Source organism: Kryptolebias marmoratus, linkage group LG23 (assembly GCF_001649575.2).
Source record: "Kryptolebias marmoratus isolate JLee-2015 linkage group LG23, ASM164957v2, whole genome shotgun sequence".
Lineage (NCBI taxonomy): Eukaryota > Metazoa > Chordata > Actinopteri > Cyprinodontiformes > Rivulidae > Kryptolebias > Kryptolebias marmoratus.
This window is the reverse complement of record NC_051452.1, coordinates 2,261,867-2,278,877: the sequence shown is the minus strand read 5'-3', so window position 1 is coordinate 2,278,877 and position 17,011 is coordinate 2,261,867. Positions and strand designations below refer to the sequence as shown.

The 17,011-nt window shown below is 37.3% G+C and overlaps 1 long non-coding RNA gene across 3 annotated transcripts in view; it reads right to left on the bottom strand.

Annotated features, from left to right (window-relative positions):
• Positions 1-17,011, bottom strand: part of LOC108244315 — a 96,602-nt gene that overhangs the window by 12,093 nt on the left and 67,498 nt on the right. For 2 of the 3 annotated variants that reach the window (XR_003039806.2, XR_003039805.2), the window contains one exon: positions 7,211-7,309. The exons of the other annotated variant lie outside the window; for it this stretch is intronic. This is a non-coding gene — a long non-coding RNA (uncharacterized LOC108244315). Of the gene's footprint in view, positions 1-7,210; positions 7,310-17,011 lie in introns of those variants that run through there. 3 annotated transcript variants of the gene reach the window in all.

The window sequence follows — 17,011 nt, the reverse complement described above, 5'->3', positions numbered from 1 at the left end:
ATAACAGATCTTTAATGTATTGTGGTGCTAAACCGTTCAGTGATTTATAAACTAACAACAGTATTTTAAAGTCTATTCTTTGAGCTACAGGGAGCCAGTGTAGGGACTTTAAAACTGGTGTTATGTGCTCTATCTTCCTGGTTTTAGTGAGAACACGAGCAGCAGCGTTCTGGATCAGCTGTTAATCACCCATTGATTCAAATCAGGCGTGTTGGAGCAGAGGAACAAGGAAAACATGCAGGATGGTGGCCCTCCAGGACCAGGATTGGAGACCCCTGCCTTACAGATGTAGCTCCATATGTGTGTGACTGGTTGTCTGAGAAATAAACCAAACAAAAGTGAAAATAAATCTTTATTACTGCAGCGGATGCCACTTTCCATTCCTGAGGCAGCCATATTCAATTTTGTGGATTTTTTGACTTGGAATTCTGACTGGGGGAGGGTTGGGGGTTCCGGTAGATTTTTTTTTTGTTTTGTTTTGCAAAGTTAACTTCCATAAAACAAATGAAACCAACATAATGATGACCAGCACATTGAAGCCACAGATAAACCTCTCAGGAAACCATGACGATAAAGGAACAAATTTTTACCGAAGAGATTTTATATCAATATCTGATCAAACGCTACGCAAGCTTGTCAAAACTTCAGATCACACTGTGCACAAACATCACCAATCTTTACAGCTCAGCGAGCCATAAATCACTTGGCAACAGATTATTAAAAAGCTGTATACTGTAGCTTGATATTTGAGATGATATGAAAGTGGATTTTCTAAGGTGGAAAAATGAGACACTTTCATGTAATATCGCAAACACCGCACAGGGTATGCCATCCTTCTATATTGAGATGAATCTTCCCTGCATAACATTTCTGAAAGAAATACACAGAAATATAAAGGCCACTAGCAAACTCATATATAGCTTATTGAAACATTTGGCTTGGGTAGTGCTGGGAAGGTTTGAGCAGAAAAGGAAAAGCAGAAAAGAACTGGACTCTTTGTCTTTTTTGTTTACCTTTTTTTTCTCCAATCCATATATACAATATGTCCGTCACAGTATTCTACTGGGGAGAAGTATATGCACATCTGCAAAAATGGATTATTAATAATACAAAACCCTCACCACTGGGAAATGCTGAGGGGAAAGCTGCTCAAAAGTTTGATTGTAGGCTAATGCTAATGTGCACTGAAACATTAGCTGAAACATTTCTAAAGCTAATCAAAGAATAAAGAAAAAAAAAAACAACTTAAAAGCTATTTTTGTCAGTTTGGGTGTTTTTCCGTCATCTTATTCTTTTTCTTCTGCAGTGATATGTATACACACAATATCTATTTATACTCCTGAATTCCTTTTTTCTTGTCAACTTTCAAGAAACTAAGTCCAAATTTGCATTTGTGAGAGAAATAAAGCCACCAAAGTAGGCAAACTGGCACTTTTCAAAGCTGCTAAACAAGTATTTTTTCTTGTCAAAGTTATCCTTTATGCAGTTATGACAGCGCATACACGACTCATCAGGTATTTTCAGAAACCTATACGCTACCTGGCCTGCATTGTTAGATAATAGGTAATTAACAATGACGAGAGTTTAGCTGCAGAAACAAAATCCAGCAGGTCTTTCATGAGAAACTTTTTGTTGGGAAATTGTTTCTGAATCAGCTACTTTTGGTACAGTTAGAAAAGTCAGCTGGCCAACACTTTACGATTAAAAACAAAACAAAAGGTGTAGGTTTTTTTTCATTAAAACAAACAAAAAAAAGCAGTACAACAGAACATCTTTTTACTGTTTGTCCCAAAATGGGGGAGGACTGTTTTTTCCCCTGACAGTTTAAACTGATGATTGGAGTTTTCATCTGTTTCTGCTGCCCCCATGAGAGCAAAATAATAGTAATAAAATGCTGCATTCACTGTAAATGTTCCTCCTATTAGACAAGAGTTACTTACTCAGGAAAATATATATATATTGCAACACTTGCGCAGATGTATTTCTCCAGTCATGTTATGATTCAGCATGTGTTATAATTTGGAAGTTCGTTCTACGTATTTATGCATCTCTCAATGTGACATATCTGTGAAAGGAGTATTCTGTGTGCGTGAACTCTAAATACGGTTGCAGAGAATGTAGCATTAGATAGATAGAGAGCTCCCAAATGGGGGAAGTGGGTGTTTTAAAACCAAAGCTGGCACGTCAAGGAGATTAATGTCCTGCTATTGTCTCTGGCTCTCATCAGAATACTTTTATCTGCAAAAAAATGACGGAGCTTGCACTTTTCATTATGTACGTTAGGTAGTGAGCGGCGCACCATATCCCTCTTAGTTCCCCACTTCCACGTTCGCCAAAAGGATTTCTATTTGCCGTGCATGTGAATTGGTTGGGATGTTTTTTGTTTTTTTTTGCATCTGATTCACAGAGAGGAGCACGAAAGAATCTAAGCTTGCGTGTTTCGCGAACAGTCTGCGCGTGACCGTGTATCCAGGCCTCATTTGGACGCCCCGCTTGTCATTTTCTGACTTCTGAATAAAGATTTGACACAGTAATTGATGTTTTATGTCTTGCAAAACATGGATATGGAGAATATGGATTACTCTGGAGGGGGCATCGATTGTTTTAAAGTGTCTCTGAAAAATGGGATGGCAGCTGCGGAGCCAGAGTGTGTTCATGTGTCTTTGTTCTTTCCTCTGATATCCGTCGCACCAAATTGTTTTATGTGTGCCTTTATGTGCACTTGTGTTGAAATTATTGGGATTCAACACACGTGAATTTGACCTAATCAGAGCATGGAAGTGTTGCAGCAGTTACTCATTCAGCAATAGGTGTTTGAGAGTATATTTAGAACTAGACTAGGGCCTTTTGCTTACCAAGAACATTACTCATACCCCAAAATGTCAACTTTGTTTTTTTTTTTTACAAAGTTGAACAGCATCATAATGAAAAAAGCAACTATACCAGGAATCCAATGATTATTTCTTAGTATTTAATAGTGATACACTAAATCATTCTCTGATTAGCAAAAAAAGGCTAAATAAAGCAAAAATGCTGAAGGGCAGAAGCTGGAATTCAATATCAGCGAATCTATTGTCAATTATTTTTTTAATGGAGAGAAAAACTAAATAAGCATACAAGAAGTTAAAAGTTGACTATCAGATTTCATTAAAAGGTCACATCTCACTGTGCTGTGCCTGTTGGGAACTAAAAATTGGAAGAAAATGTGCAAATTTTCCACAACATGTTTGTAAAAAAACTCCAGGTGGCAATTGAGAAAAAGAAATTTCCAGTAATTTGCACACATGTTGTCATTCTAGCACTCTAGAATTACAGAAACTAATTAGAGGCCTCCAGACACTCGTGATGATTGACGTTTTGGAGAGAAAATTTATTGGGCGAGGTTATTTCGCAGGTTCAAAATCCTGCGACACAGTGAGCCTAACGCGAGGAAGCTGAAACATTGAGACATTTTGAAAACTCGAAGTTGACTAATACTTGTTTTTGTGTTTGTTATAGTTGATTAGCTGCGGTGGCCATCTTGACTCGAGTTGACTCCAAGAGTCAATCAGTGTAAATGTAAACTCAATGTTTCAGTAAGATTTGACTCGTGGTTTTTTTTAGAAATGTTAACTCAGTATCTGTAAAATTTACTAACTTTTAGCCATTTTTGTGTTCACAAAATTAATCAGTTGTAGATGTATATCTAATTAATACTTTGAGAGATCCATTAAAATTTGCCCAGTGGTTCATGAGCTATTTTGCTAACATGACAGACATATGCACACACACAGGCAAAAACAACCTTTTTACCTTTCGCAGAGGGCAATAACTACTTTTAGTGCTATACTAAAGAAATGTTCTGTTACTTGTGTTTTCCTCTCAGTGGGCAGTGTCCAGTTTTGCACTACAGTATTTTTGCATGCACTTTGCATCTATTTGAAGGGATGAGAGGAAGCATAAACTGTATTTTAAATAACCCTCTAAAAGTAAAAAAAAATCAAATCAAATCAAAGTTCAAAACAAGACCTTTTGTGCACTTGAAACATTTTTGGTTTACGGATCAGACTCTGGAATGTTTCGTGACTGATATTGAGGCAATAAAAAAAAGAATCTGCATGTGCATTGATGTTAGCTGAAATTGAGATCAAGAAGCTACACGGGGACGTGAACAAAGCAGGCACTGAGCAGTAGTCAGTCTTAACATCCATTTGATCAAAGGTTTGAGATTTAATAGCTAAAAAAAAAAACTTTGATTCTGTTACAACAGCCAAGCAACTAATCAATCACTTTGACAGTGATCATCGGGCTTCGTTTTAGAACCTACGAACTTTTCTCAGATGTGCAAAATGGATTTTTTTTCTCCCTCTTTTTTATAATAAGAACTTGAAATTGTCTTAAGCAGAAAATGGTGTTAGACTCACCACATTGCTCATCTCAGATAGGATCTTTCCTACAGTACGCTCCCCCTTGAGCTTTCTACCTGCAGTGGAATGCATCACTTTCCCACAGAGGCTGGCATTTCAGTTAATGCCGAGGCCAGGCCGGTAATGGATTCATTTAAGTAATTATTTAGAGACTGGGAGAGAAATGGAGAGGGGAGGGAGGGGACAGGGCGAGAAAGACAAAGTGGTCGGCAGACGAGAAGGAGTGGTATGCGCCCATCGATTATTAAATTTTGTTCCCAAATCCTTCTGGAACGCAACAGATCGCCATCAGTGTACAAAATGAGAAAATGGCTAAGACAGAATGACATTACGTGAAAACTTATTGACCATCTACTGCGTGAAAAATGTAATGTGTCGCCGAGAGAGTGCAACTGTGCATATCACACACATTAGGAGTCTCCATACTGACACGCAAACAGCACCAACAGCGCCATTAGGACCATTCTGAATACCAGCAACCATAACAGGTACGGAGGCCCAGACTTGATTAGATTTGATACTGACAGTGCATATGTCTTCCTCCAGCCAGGCAGTGACTGCACAGAGTGTAGAAATTGATTTGGTGGGGGCAAGGCGCAGTAAATTCTGTTGTTATCGACAGTAGGAGAGTCTGGATGGGAGGCAAATGTGGACACTTACGTTTTATTGTAGCATACGTTTAACCTACTGCGTGGTAAAATGGAAAAGTAGAACAAAAAAATATATACTTTTTTTTAGTAACAACTGTAATTTGGATTAACAAAACAATTTCCATAGTCTAACAATCAACAGGCATATAAAAAAAAACCTTAAAAGAACAATAGTATTAAAGATTGTGGGTGTGCAGATTTAAAAAAAGCAAGAGTTGGACAATGTCCTAAAAGATCCTGCTGGATGGGGGGAAAATGTAGCAACCAGTGTTTAAGATCCTGATCATGTTCCAAGTCTTTCAGCTTTTAAGGACCGTTTAATGACACTAGTATGACATTGTCGAGCAAGACTGGTTTTATTTGCCTAAAATACTCTATAAAACAGGGACCTGTCAACTCGCCATTAGCCTGACTTAAGGACTTTTTCCACTTCAATTACTTTGTTGTCTATAAGACCGATTTTACAGCTGAGAAGGGACTAACTTTTTATATCTACTTGACAGAACATCACTTCAAAATTGGTATTCAAAAGAATGAACAACAAAGGCTTTTGCTTGATATTAGAAACTGAGGTATTATTTGGTGTTGGAAAGAATATCAACTGCTCGTTTTGTGTAGTAAAGGGTTTGTGGCTTGTGGTATTACCAAGACAAGCACAGCTACCAACACTACTGCTAAATTCCATCTAAAAATGTGTAATGTCAAATTTATGTACATTATTATTGTGGTCACACTGTTCAGAAGATTGTTTTTATTACAAAATTAAAATACACAGAAGTTTAAGGTTTTCAGCTGAAGTACAAATCTAGATGCTACAAGAACATAATGTACTGTGACAGATGTATGACGTCTTACTACTCATCATAGTAATCAATTTATTTGAAGATTTCTATTAATTAGATTAGTATTTTGTTGTCTTTGTGAGAATATTAATTAACCTCACAATGGAAGGTAGAGAAAGTCTAAAATGATAATTGAATAATACGCTACAAAAATTTGAAGGATTTCTTTAGCTAAACTATTTTCAGCACGGTGACTGTATTTATTTTTATTTTTTTTCCTGTATCAAAGCATTCACAAATTTAATTAACACATAAGACATCTGAATGAATTTTGTGGAGTAAAACAATAAGTATTTAACCCAAAACGGGCACATTTTTGTACGAATAATGCCTACCATAAAGCAAACAAGTTCAAACATGACTTACAAAAGCAACTGATTGAGACTATACATGTTACGTTAAAGCATTTTTTCCTACTTTAAAGATATTAGTGATTAAAAGAAACCTAACTTTCAGGGATGTCTTTATAGGAACCCTGCTTTCGTACAAACAAAACCTAAAATGAGGTTTTTAAGACCCATCCTTTTACTACCTAAAGCTGCTTTTACATTTGATAGTCATTTTTTCCAGAAGGACTGAGCATCTATTAAACCAGCAGTAATTAGGTTTGTACTGATATCAAATGGTTTACTGACCCAATCTTCAATGTTTGGGGTCCTTTTGTGCATCCTGACACCTGGAGTACCCTTTAACTATCAGTGTTTACCTCTGAACATAAAGTTTATGACTGAGATGTGTTGGCGAGCACCAAATGTGTGCACAGGGAAGAATACAACCGTCAGCGTACCACAGTAGGCAAATGAATCCATTTTAGTTTATTGCACAACTGAACTGAGACATGCAACGTCAGCCAGTCATTTAATTCCAATTTGCCACGGCCTGTCATGGGTTATATAATAATTAATCATCTGTGCCAATTAGTTCAAACAACCTGCTGACTAGAAGCAATAAATACTTTGTATTGTGTTCCCTTTATGTCTGTTTTAGCAGCAATCACAAGCCAGAGGAAAAGTGTTGTTTTTGAGTTTTCCTTTTTATTTACACACTGAGAGGCCGTGAATTGATGCAGCCCACTGGCCAAGGACTGTAATCTCGGTAAGTCAGGTGACGAGGTTGATCAGCTTGATGGACACTGTGAGGTTTATGATGCAGGGCAGGCTGCCTTATCAGAAGGACAGGGAAGGATCCCAGCGGGCTGGTTGGATCGGTCTGGATGGAACAGATTTCTAAAGTGACCAGGTTGACTTGCTGTGCAAGACCGCTGCTGGTGGTCCATATGGCAGACTGTCATTTTCTCCTTGTGTCCGGGTCCCTCACACAGTGCGGCAGCGCCGCCGCCGCTGTCACAGCCCCTCGAACGCGCCAGATCAGATTGCCGTTTCTTCGTCTCCTGGTCGAGATCAGGTTTACTCTGCAGTGCGGGGTGCCAAATTGGAAAACAAGATACAGGAAGACACAGATACAAGATACGCTACATTGATCTGCCAGCTTGTTTATTCAATAATCATGCTGATAACGAAGTTGACTCATTTTATATGTTGAAACAGAATAAAAGATGATGACGGATGTGCCAGATTTCACTGTTCCAACAAATATTGTGACATTTCTTAGGTTTTTTTCCATATGTGCATTTCTTTAAGAATAGCTAGTCTCATTCTAATTGTTTTTTTTTTTTTATTTGTTTATCTGTTAGGTGTAAGACTAGCTCACTGGGAGAAAAAGGCGTGCAAATGTAGACTCCTATGACTCCTAAATTTGAGGTTTTATTAAACAAAATCTTCATCTATCATTAGAGAAATGTGTACTGACAAGTGGCAACCACTCAGACTAGCTGTTAGCTCATCAATCCAGTCAGAATTAAAGTATAACTCCAAACACAGATAACATATCAACCGTTCATAACCTTTCCTACCTTATAAACCCAGTACTATAATCAGCAGTAGTAAAAATTTAATCAGTGTTGTAATTAGTTGTGTTTAAACTTTTAAAGCCCATTTTTTCCCCCTGAGGGAAAGGCCTCATGTGAACTTTTTCTAAAATGCTGTGCGTTTGTCAGCATAACTGTGCGGAGCAGCTCACTTGCTAAGCGAGGCAGAGCCAGAAAGTCAACATTAACCATCCATCATCTACTGATTTTACTCTTTGTGGCTTGTTATCATTTAACAATCAAAGATCCTCTTGTTCAAACTGTATCTGAACCGTCTCTCTCGGCTGCACAGCTGAAGCATACTAATACATCAGACTGCTACATGCATGGGTGTGCATCTAGCTGCACTTAATTTTCTACTCAGACAGCTTTAGTTCAGCTTGTTTGTTGAATTAAACGTATACATTCGCTGTGCATCAAGGTACACACAAACAAAAAAAAATTGTTTGTGCAAATTTCACAGCATATGTTTTATCATAAAACTGAATTATTTGACAATTATGTTTGTTATTTGAATTATGTGCCTATCAGGAACAGTTAGGATAGCATAGACTAAACTTTGTGCCAATTTTCTGAAATTATCTTTTATGTGGGGGGAAAAAAAACAAGAAAAAAAACTGTTTGGTGGCGATTTCACTAAACGGTGGTGGTGAGAAAACCTAATCTCATGAGACTAAATGATTGTCTTCACGAATGCAAAAATGTTGGTCTTCAAGCTGAGGGCTCATGAGCCAAGGCCTTCTCATCAGCAGGATTTAATGGTGAGAAGACCTCCCTTCAATAGCCCCAGAATATTCCTGCCTTGGTCACATATCTGTGCTTTCACAACCACATTTTCTAAAACCATCTTGTTTTATTTTTATATTTTGTCATGCATATAAAACTATTATTCTGGGGTTTATGAATTTAGCACCTTTTGTGTAATTACATCACAGCTTTTGCCTTAGAATTACTTTGTCTTTTCAGAGCATCTTTCGTACAGATTTGTCGAGTGCAGCACATAATGTAGGCTTGGCCTTCTATTCAGAAAATGTACAAGGTTTTCTTTTATACGCCAAAAAAATGAAACACCAATAAAAGCTAAAAATGCAGACAAACCATTGAGAAATGTTCAGAGCTTTCAGTGCCCATTGTCAAAATAAAAGGATTATGTTACTGTGTAAACCTAAAGTAAAAGTTGGCCCCATTTTTAAGTATCATTCAGATAATGGACTATTTCTTTAATATGGACAATTTCTTCAAGTAGTTTTTTTTTTGTTTTTGTTTTTTTCCAAAAATACCTTCAGAATTGCCTCAGAGAAAAGTTGAATGGTTTTGAATGGACATGGCTTGATATTAGACATGTAGCTTTTGAGCAAAATCAGTTGTGCTTATTTGTGCTTTTTCCCATTTGTTCCATCTGTAATTATCGCATGTACCACTGAATAAATGCAAAAAATTGCAAAAAGCATTCATTGCGTGTACATCTACAACTGTTTAAATTTGGAGAAACCCAATTTAAGAACCTAGCAGAGCGTTGCAATCTAAAAATGTCTTGAACTCAGTAATTTTTACAGATATTTAACTCTGAGAATCATCCCCCAACACATCTTCTAAGCAGTATTAAATTGTGCTAAAACTTAGTTCAACATTGTTCCATTAACTGTTTGGAGTCAACTCTGTTAGCCAAGTATCTCATGAACTATTATACAGATTTTATGAAACTTTTCAGAACTAATCATGGAACGTATTTAAACAACCGAATAACTTTTGGAGCCAACTCAGTTCAAGATGGCTACCACAGGTAACTGACCTTACAAAACACAAAATGGCTAAAAGTCAGAGGTACATAAAGATACCAAGTGCAACTCCAAGTGGCACACATTGCACAAGATCTTTCCCTAAAACTTCAGTGTGAGACTTTGGAGTCAACCATGTTTGTGTAAGCAAACTACTTCATGGACTGACTTTATTAAACTTACAGAAAGTAATTATTGGATGTACATCTATAGCTGATTAACTCTAAATAATAAATTCAATTTAATTCAAGACGGCCACCGCAGCTAATTCACATTAGCCCAAAAAAAGCTATAACTCAGTCAAAGTTACAGATATTGAGGTAAAATTTGATGGGGTAGAACAGGGGTCTTCAATCCTGGAAACTGAAAACATGCAGGATAGTGGCCCTCGAGGACCAGGATTGGAGACCACTGGGGTAGAAGCTCCTTCATAGATTCCTCAGCTTTTATTTTTTTACCATTATGAGCTCAGTTTACCTTTTACTTCATGATGACAGAAAGCATCATTTTCATGCATTTCATTCACTGACAGCAGTTAACAGGCAGCCATCATTATGCCCCTCAGTTTTTAATCGACCAAAAACTTGTTGAAACGCATTTTGTGCAGGAAAACAGTGGCGTGCAGAGCAGTAATGTCAGTAATTGAAAATAGGAGAATTGATTAAATAGACAAGCTTTAACACAAGCACATATTTCATGGCTTCCTGGATGGGCAGCTTCAGAAGAGCCATTGAACCCTGAAATGGGATTTCTCCACAGAACATTTCAGATCCTCGTTCGACAGTGTTCACATGCTGGAGTTACATCAATCGCTAAATGCAGGAATGCTTTCAAATAAAATGCAAATCGAGCTGAGAGGACCCACTTCGGCTGTGTTCAGAGCTGCATCGCAAATTCACATTTCTGGTGCTGTTTTGTTGTAAAAGGAAATTCATCATGTCTCGTTTCTTTCGGACAGTACAAACCGCACATCCATGCCTGTGTAATGGCCTCCTGAAATATTTGCTTAGCAATCTATAAAAAAAAGCAGATGCAGCACTTTTCTTTTCTGCAATGAACATGTGGCTCGCCTCATTGAACACTAGTATCATTTTGCTCCATCAAAGACAGTCGGTATGTCACGAGTGATTCTAACTCTCAAAGCAAATTGGAAGCGCTTGGAGATGCAAGGCCAGCGTGACATTAATTGTACCCTTTAAAAAAAAAACAACACACATTTCACTCCTGCAACCACCGTAGAAACGTTCATGAGGAGAGACAGAAGTGGCCAAATAAAGATTCAGGATGTTACCAAGTGTAGCATGCTGAATGAGGGAGTTAGGTTCGGAGATTTGGGGAGGTATTTGGATCGCAGCCTTGACCGTCCTCGCCGAGGTACCGTGAGATTCTTTTCTGACCGCAGGGACCTCCATTTAAGGAAAACCATTCAGGACAAAGCTCCTGAGACTCAAGTTGGAGAAAGCTGTGGGGGGGAAAAAAGGGGGCTAATTATGTGTTAGGTATGTAGGATCACAATCTTAAAAAAATATTTATGAAGGACCCCGATCTTGAGATGAAAAGATCTTCCGATAAGAACATTATCTACAAGTTCAGGGAGAGCTTTGTTAAGATGTCAAAGTGATGGCATAGTGCAGAAAAATAAAGCATTAGATTTGCAGGACTTATTTTAAACTCTCCACACAATTCAAACTAAATGACTTGAAATAATGCGACAGTTTGATGCAGTTCATTGTCTTCCTTCTTTAGACAACTTTTTTTTTTTACTTATTTGTTTTACAAATTGGATATTTATTACCATCAATACACAAACTATATTTACCTGGATAATAAATTGCCTAATTTGGGAAGCAATGAAATAAAATGGCTTGAATTAAACTATATGAAACTGGATTTGAGTCTGAAGTTGACTGCAAAACATTTGAATTTTATCAGATTAGACTGAAATAAAATGGACTGAATTAGACTGTGTGCAACTGGGTTTGAATTGTACTGCATCCTGAAGTAACTTTTCCTGTGAAATTGCCTTGATATAAATAGAGTCAACTGAAATGAGTTGAATATTTACTTAGATACATCTTGGCTCTCAAATCACTCTCGACTCGAAATGACAATCTTTCAGAGTTTCTCACACCAAGTGACAATACTGATATGCTCTCCGTGACCCTACACAATCTACTAAAATTTGGCTGGATCACAGCAAATTTAAAAATCTGCACTACTAGCTATGACATCTTTGCCAGGTTGTTTATATGACATTGTTGCAATGAGTGGGATTTCGACATAGAGGTTTTTGGGATTTCACTACATTCTTGAGAGAATGAAGGTTTTTTGGGTTGTTTTTTTTTTCTTTGTGCAGAACCTTGACCACATCCAAACTTCTTTCCACACACAGCAGGCCAAACTGTGATTAGAACAGGTGCTTTTTTTTTTTGCTTTAGGTAATATCGCACTAGGCTGTAACTGCTAGCAACTAAAATGTGTAATTTGTGTGACAAATTTTCTCTAAATAGTCGAGAGTTGTTGTGGGTGTCTCAAACCTGTCTCAAAAACTGTATTTTGACACCTCCAACGGAGCTCTCCTCTTACACAAACAAACAAACATGTTTTTATTTTAAACCCACACCAATTATAAATAAAGATTAAAAAACTGGTCTAAATGTGGCTTATTTAATTTCTAAAGTGTACTCCACTCGATTAAATCATAAACGTGTAATGCTTCATAAGCACCATCGTGCTTATGATGATGCTCTATTTATATCATCATGCACAGCCTAGAATACATCTTTGCAACCATGCAGGCAGTAAGATAAAAAATGGCCTCAAATTCAGAGACAGAAACTGAAATTTTGCACTTTTTCCTCACAATATTGAATCAGGTTTGAGTGGCCAACTAGAAATACTGAGTGTGGCACAGTGTTTATTGACATGAAGGGCATAGATTGGTTGTTGCTTCTACCTGGTTGGAGTGTTGCGCAATCCCATTGGTTGTGGTGTTAGGAATGGAGGGTCATGATGTGTGTGAGAGCGATTCTGCTAAGAGCCTTGCAATAACTCCGTACGACACCCATCCCACGTTCTGCCAGCACGGCGTAGGCATGATGGGGCCATAGTCAGCGTGGCCAATCCTGCTTCAAACTCTCAATGCGCTAGTTCTCCCTGGCTCCACTTTATGGACACACTGGCACAGCAGTGTTCTTTATACACATCTGAAGAACTGGCCAAGACAAGGACAAACTTGGTTTTGGCTGATTTTCTTTTTTTTGAACAATTAGCAGAGTCGTCATCGAGCGCAAAGGGAGAGAAGATGGAAACGCTGATGGCAAGTCAGTTCTGACGCACAAGTTCCTACCTCAGACTTACAAAGACAGCCAGAAATTGTTGAAATAAAAATTACCATGCCACTCCTTCCTGAACAAGAATTTTCTCGATTTTTCTCTTTTATACAACCAAAATTTTGGTCTCACCCCTCTTCTATAGTTTACTTCCTTTCAGCAACTTCTCCCCTGTTTATTAAAGTTCTTTTAAACTTGGCTGAGTCACCTCTGCTGATGGTGCTAAGATTTATTCAGCTCAAGCTAGTTCTTGGAAACAAGAAAGGCTGATATTTTCTATGAAGCAACACTTTCAAAATTTCTCCAAATTCTTTCCCCACCAAACGGAAACTTAGCTAGTGCTGACATAAATCAAAAGGCCACACATGAGCCTATTCCAACTTCTTTTTGCAATCTTAGTCCATGCCAGCACACATTGCATTGTTGGGTCTGAATACAACACATTTTTTTTTTTTTTGCTGTGACTGAGTCTAAAAAAATACCTCTATCATTAAAACAAAGCAAACTTCTTTGTTTTGTGTTGGTGCAAAAGCAACTTCAACAATTTTCTTTCTGAGAAANGGGTAATAGCCATTCTATTCATACTCATTTGTTCATTTCTCAGTGATGCAAAAAAAAAAAAAAATCCCTTTTAAGCTCGTTTTTGTTTATGTCAAAGGGAATCTTATGCTTTTAGTGTCTGTATCAAAGATAAGGAACACGTATAGGCCCTCATTTTCTGTGAAGGTATGCCTCCTGGTTTGAATGCGCAACGCAAAGAAGGTAACGGATGCTCTGCAGCTCCTCTGTAATTCAAAATACAGTACACAATGTGATCTGTCACATTGATCTCAAAGCTATTTTTATCACCTTTTGATCAGAGTGGCTTAGTTTTTAAAAACGAGCGCACGCAAGAAGATTTGGGCACGAATGACACAGCTGTAAAAGGCAGCTTTGGATGAAAGGAATTTTTTGAAAACTCAAGCAAAGATCCTAATGAAAGAAGAAATGTTCAAGCAGGTTTGTTAATGATGAATCCTTTTTGATGTTCTAAACTAAAATAAGCACCGTGGTCGGCCCAGGACTGCCCTACATAGCACCTACAGGTATCGTCTCTGGGTTGCAGAAAACCCTCACGAGTAGACCCGAACATGACATTACCTTTCAAGGAAGAGCCTAAGACGGATTATTATAATGATCTGAAAGCAAATTAAGTTGCATAACACAATCAAACCGTATTTGTGTTTGTGTCTGCTGCACCTGTGGCCCATTTGTGTTCGGGACTCGGCTCAAAAATCTCTTCCTAATCAGACACAAGTAATTAAGAATTGTTTGCACAGGCGGAGAGCAATTGTTTGCCCAGATGGAGGGCTCATACCTCCCAAAGTGTTACCTGCTCAGCGTCACGTGGCATGTTTAGGAATTCCATCACAAATTAAATCTCTATTTAAGCCTGCGATAGCTCATTCCTCCGACCCATCTTATCTCCCTTTCCCACTTAAGAAGTTGCCTCAGAGCTGCGATAAGAAGCAGAGGGGGGAGGAACACAGCGATCCTGCTCCAGACAGATTAATTCATAGATGGGGAGGGGAAGAAGAAGAGGAGGGGGGTGTCTTTCTGCTAAACTGTTGGCTAGGCATGTTATAATGTCTGTGATAGTGGTGAAAGATGGAAACGTGCCAAAGGCAATCGACTCGTAAGCAAACTTGTTGGATGTGCTGACTAGAACAAAAGCCAAACTTTTGATATATGTATCTGTGCTGATTATTAAAAAAAAGTGATGCCTGAATATCTTACTTACATGTGGGGTGGAATAATTTGCTTGTAGTTCAAAATGAAGAAAAAGGGTTTTAGGGAAATGATACAGTGCGTGTAGCAAAAAAAAAAAAAAGATTTTGAGCACCTTAAGGCAATCATTCTAATCTTTTGAAGAGTTACCTGTTGTAGATAGCTCTTTGAACAAACCCACTTTGGAAAAACAGTATTTCTGAACAGATTGATGAGCTAATGGCTACTCTGAGTGAAGTCAAGACCACAGTGGATTGCCGCCATCTTAAAACAACTCCTACCTTAAAACTTTCACAGCGGTTTGTGCAAAAAGCATTTTATAAATCTTTACACTTTGCACTCTGTGGTTATTCTGACATGAATATTATAGTATTTTTTTGTGTGTTCCAGGTTGCACTAGAAGTGCTCTAGCTGCCATTTGTGCTTCTAAATATTAACTTATCTGTAGATGACTAAGGGAAAACTTAAAAAAAAAAGACAATAGAGAATAATTTTCAGGCCGCAGTGATCTACTTTGTTCAGGTTTCTGCTTGAACTAGCCATTAGCTTGTCAAACTTTCCTACAAAACCCCACTTTAAAAGATCTTAACTATTGTTTTAAAATATCATTTCAGATTTTCTGATCCTAATAATATATTTCTAATATAACTGAAACTCAAATCGCTGTTGAAATAGGACAACAGTATCTTAATTAAAGATTTAGAATCCCTTACAGGAATTTGTCCTCCAAATTTTATACTTTTTTAAAATAAGGTCTTATGACTATTTCAGTAAAAACTTGTCAATGATGTTATGCTCAGTCCCATGCAAAATCTTGTTAGATGTGTTATTTCTCAGAGTATGTGGCAAGAATGAGTCTCAGCTACTACCACATCATATTTTTGCTCAATATCTGTACAATTGACTGAGATATAGCCATTTTTGTGTTGCTAATGTCAATTAGCTGTGGCTGGATTGACTTCAAAAGTTAATAAGTTAGAGATGTATGCACAATGATTACTTTCTTAAAGTTTCATTAAAGTCTGTTTAGTGGTGCATGAGCTATTTTGCTAACAGACAAACAGGCTCGACTTTGAGACGTAATGGTAAAATTTCAAGATCTTGGAGTATGTGTTGTGAATTACTCCTAACTAGAACCAGATCAAATATTAGAACAATATTTGTAAAATTGACTGAATTTGTGCAATTTTTGTGTTTTTTCGTAGGGTATCTTGATTTTGATTGGCTCTGAAAGTTAATTGGTTGTAGATGTATATTCAATGAGGTTGAAGTTTCATTGAAATTGGTTTCACAAGATATTTTGCTGAAAAATAGACACAAAGAGTAAAAAGATTATATTTTTGCTTTTGGTAAAAGGTGATAATCAGAACCTTAATGAATCCAATAAAGTAATGCTTCAGAGGTGAATTAAAAAAAGTTATCTTACTTTAAAAATGTACCTGTCATGGTTAATCCGAATCAGTCAAGTGAAAACGGCTCATGTCTGTTGGCTTTCTGTATCTCCTGAACAGCTTTGCCAAGTCTGACAGGCCAGCCCTAATAATGTCACACTGATGAGTTATCTCACTTGAAGGCTCCAAATGAATTAAACAGAAAACACACGCGACAAACTTGTGGCTGTAGCTCAACAAAGGCAAATTAAAATCAGGAAAGAAGTGATTACCAATCTATTGAGTCTGTTTACAACTGTCAAGTATGCTTTTATGTCTCAAGTGATTCAAATTTCTTCGTCCAAAGTGATAACAACGGTGACATAAGATGATTAGACATTGTGTTCAAAGAATGCAACCATTTAAAAAGTCATACACTTTGATTTCTGACTTAAAAATCTATATTACATGTATAAAATTTTAAAAAAAGTGTTCTCATGATGTAATGGATTGCCCGTTTTGTGATGTTGGTACCACGTTGGTTGATATACTTCTATAATGTAATATAAATGGCGACAACTAAATGAAAAAATAAAACAAAATGAAAATACACCAAAATCAGTTTACAGTGGAAAATATGAAATTTGGAGATAACCTTGTTGTGTAACAGCCTTGGACCCTCTAGTATCTCATGCCAGATGGTTAATTTGACAAAAAATATTTGCATAGAATAATTTTGTACAAGAGCATTCAATTCAAAATAAATAATTTAAAATAATGTGTAAAGTCTCTGCCAACTAAAAAAATAAATAACCTTTATACTCTGACCTTCAAGATCTCAGCCACCTTGCACATTAGAAGGGATTTAAACTTTGTTAGGCCCTGTTTACATGATGAGCATGACTCTCTTGGACTGCGTCAGGATATCGCAATGTACGA